This window comes from Rhagoletis pomonella, unplaced genomic scaffold (genome assembly GCF_013731165.1).
Source record: "Rhagoletis pomonella isolate Grant_MI unplaced genomic scaffold, Rhpom_1.0 Rhpom_scaffold_00007, whole genome shotgun sequence".
Taxonomy (NCBI): domain Eukaryota; kingdom Metazoa; phylum Arthropoda; class Insecta; order Diptera; family Tephritidae; genus Rhagoletis; species Rhagoletis pomonella.
Genome location: NW_023458561.1, coordinates 59839861 through 59843847, shown reverse-complemented (window position 1 = coordinate 59843847; position 3987 = coordinate 59839861). Strand labels below are relative to the sequence as shown.

At 33.4% G+C, this 3987-nt stretch overlaps 2 protein-coding genes across 2 annotated transcripts in view; one reads left to right on the top strand and one right to left on the bottom strand.

Moving 5' to 3' along the window:
- The window catches only part of LOC118743202 (UDP-glucosyltransferase 2-like), a 93067-nt gene that overhangs the window by 40705 nt on the left and 48375 nt on the right, over window positions 1–3987 (top strand). The window lies entirely within an intron of this gene.
- LOC118743922 (UDP-glycosyltransferase UGT4-like) overlaps window positions 1–3987 on the bottom strand; it is a 14431-nt gene that overhangs the window by 8703 nt on the left and 1741 nt on the right. The gene's annotated exons all lie outside the window — the stretch shown is intronic.

Below are 3987 nucleotides of genomic sequence, written 5' to 3'. Positions count from 1 at the left end.
TGAAGATGAAGATGAAGATGAAGATGAAGATGAAGATGAAGATGAAGATGAAGATAAGTAGACTGTTATGATCGACGTCACATTTCGCAAATTTCTTTTTTTCTGGCATTTCCTCAATTAAGTTGCACTTCTTCCGCGCGTAGGGACAACACCCACTGAGTTTTTTATAATTCGTTGGATATAATTAAGATAACAGTTATAAGTAACTACCTGAACAGCACTTGGCTCGTTAACACACAATTCTTTTGCAGATTAATTGTTAATAATGTATTTCTTGTTTTGATTTATTTTTAATAAATATTGTTAGCGTTTCAATACATTCTGATTTAATAAGTAATTGTGTAATACAATCCGGGACTGAAAGTGTGTGCAGGCAAGTTAAGTTTTATTTACAAATATACAATACACCATGTCGTATTACCTATGGAAGGCATGAAGAAAACAGATAAAAGTACCTGCACAACGTGGAAGAAAAATACTGTTGGGGAAAAAGAAAGTCGAATTTGTTCAACTGACTGAAAAATGCGCTGATCTCAGCGGCGCACCCAGCAATATATTTTGGGAGGGGTTTATACTTCTATAGATATATCACCAGAAAATACTGAAAATTCGCTTCCGATAATATGCTCTTAAAATACATTTATGCAAGTTTTATGTACAGTATGTAATAAATAAATAAAATTTTTAAAGTTTCATAAATTGCACTTTTTTATATAAAATTAACAAAGAACTTCTACATTTTTAGCCGACTTCTATAAAGGGGGAGGTTATCAATTCGTAGGAATATTTTTTCAATTTGATATATGCTACCGCATAACTTTAGACCACGTGAACTGATTTCTATAATTCTTTTTTTGATCGGAAAGATGGTTGTTTAGGTCCGATTATTGGACCACGAAAAAATTAACGGTACTCTTAAATTTGTATATGAGAATTGAAGTCGGATGTGTTGTTTGCTTAAAAATTACCTAAATATTTATGAACCTCATATCGATTGTTATTTTTATTAAATGAAATGTTCGCAACCATTAGTATATTAATTTTTGTCACAATATTTAACAATGTTTTATTTTATAACATTATATCCAATCTCCTTGGAATTTTTTGCATAATGTCGATAACATTTTCGTTCGTTACTTCCACGTCTCGGTGCACGTTCAACAACGCTAGCCCGTTTAATCGATCTTCGCCTGTTTAACTTCGTAGATAAGTTTTCAATCTGCGCAGAGTGAAAACGAGCGTTCGCTTGAAGCCATTGACACGTGAGGAGTTGCGCAAATTTGTAGCAACCGATGTATGAATGGGTACAATTGTTTGTTGCAGCTATTGAGAGCATCAATAAATGATTTTGCTCTTTTTTCCAACGGAATCTTTGAACAATGTCTGCAAAGCAGTGTTGCCACTTTACCACAATTGTCGTAGATCTACCACATTCTGGGTCATTTTTAAATTCTACCACAACTACCACATATTTTAAAAAACTACCACAATTTTACTGAAATAAAATTATTAAATAATTTGAAAAATTGTTTTTTTTTTTTCCTAAGGGTTGAACAGTCCATTTTCTCCTCAATATGAATTAAAATGTCAAGAAAATTTATTGTGACTTTTGTGTTAGTCGAAGAGCTGAAGGTGCTGCCGTTTCAAAATTCATATTGCGTGCGTGAAGGATAATCTGCACTTACATGAGGCGATTTTCTTAGAGATTCGACATCGCCTGAGAATACGCCTGTGAAGTTGCTTAAAAAACAGTATTTCTACAGACAACAACACTTAAGAACTTATTGCAAATATTAGAAATAAGATCTTTTTAATGACAAAGATATATGTACATAAATATGTACCTTCTAAGGCAATAAAAATGAAAACCTTAGTAGGCAAATATCTCGAACAAATGGCGCGTAAGAAGAAAACTAAGAATACATTTGAATACTACTTCATGGTCTGATATATATATTTTTTGGCAAATTTTTACGTTACTACAAATATTCTACCACAAGTTTCTAGAGATCTACTACTGTTTTTATTAAAAATCTACCACTAATTTGGTTTCTGAAGTGACAACACTGCTGCAAACATAAAAAGTGTATTAAGAGTGCGAATATTATGAGGGAGAGAGTAAATATCAAAAATATGCTGTTGTGTTCTAACCTTTTCCACATCGCGAAGTTGGCTGAGAATTCACCCACAATATCATTCGGCCATTGGTTTTCAAAAGCTTGCATCGTTTCAAGCATTTATTCTGCATTGAGTTCAGTGCGTTTTGTTGGCAAGATATTCTGAATTTTCGACAGTAACTCACGATGGTCCAGAACGGGACAAAAATCGATCGGCATTCGTTCACTGCTGCCTCGAGTTGGCACGCATTTGCTCAGCTGTGTGCTTGTACCATTAATTTGTTCAGTTTGGTGTTGAAATATTTTTTGCAATCCCAGAACGATGTTGTTGTAATTGATATTGACGTTGTTGTCGTTGAGCACCCCTGCCTTGAATAATCGGCGGCTGATGTACCCAGTAAACACACAATTGCACAATTATTACACAATCTTCGCGCGATTCCCTGAGCACTTTCGGAATTTTCAAATTAATGACTGTATCTGCTGCATTCGGATGATTGTGAAATTTCTGTGTAGCTTTATTTTTTTCCTTTTATTTTGTTGATTTTTGGTTGATTTTCGCTTTAAGTGATAAATTATTGTTATACTTATGTATCGATATGTATAAATACATAAGTATGATAAGAACCTACTATTACATTCCATACACTCGAATATGACGAAAATTTTGCGATTACAAGCTGGAGTGAACAAAAAAATTGGAAAAATAAAATTAAATAATTGAATTGCACAAAAAATTGCGCTATTCCGCGGACGCATATGCGGTCAATAATTGCACAATTCCGTGAGTGGGTATTTAATTTATTATAGATCATCGCAATGCAAACGTTTTGAAAAGTACCAATGTTTAACAATTTATTGATATATTGATATATTTATATTATAAGGAAGTACTTCTGAGATCTGATGAATTGAACCCCCCCGGTGACTGTCTGTCCGGATGTTACTAACACCCGACAATATTATTCTTCCACTCAGTTTGACGATACTAGACTTGCTTGTAAAATATTTTCTGCATCGGACAAAACAGTAACTCAAGACGTTGTAAAGACAATAGTTAATAAGAATTCAATTATACTCCCCTCTTGTCCAACATAAGGCCTCATGCTTAGCAGTATAATAGACTTGGAACTGATGACTAGGACGGCCATTCACTCGACCAGCCCTACACATTATATCTTTTTTTTTATCTTTTTTTATACAAAGCTTAAGAAAAAATACACCTGAAAAAGACTTGCTTGCTGCCGCATGTATGTACTTATCTTCCAAAGTTTACACTGCTGGCAAATGCAAATAAAGATTAAAATTTTAAAACTAATTAATAAAATAAAAAGGAAAAATGTAGAAAATTAACAATAAAATACTTTTTTCGCTAAATCTGTAAAGGACACTTTTATTAAAAACAAACTGGGGTACAGTTATTCGTCGCTACCCATAAGGTCTTATAGGCTAGAATAACTTTTGTATTTATATATACATATCGTCGTTTAAAGTAAAAAACCGCGTATCGTCATTCTGCAAAACCGCGTAACTGACATTGGCTGCCAAAAATTGGATTTGCTCACACAAGCTCTTGGCTCAATCCTTATCCATTCGTCCTGAAATTTACTAGCCAGAAATGCGATTGCTTTATAAAAAAAGAGAACCGTTTTGAAATATGAGTGTTTTTACCCTCCAGATAAAAATTTCTAAAACTTCACATATGCGATTTGCATTTTGCTGATACGCGGTTTTGCACTTTAAACGACGATATGTATGTAGCTTTTCTGCTTGAGCGATTCTGACGTAAAATAATTTGGAATTGGCACACAACGCTTTCAAACAAAAAAGATTTCAAATATCTCATAAAATTTAGCCGCTTTTATTTTTT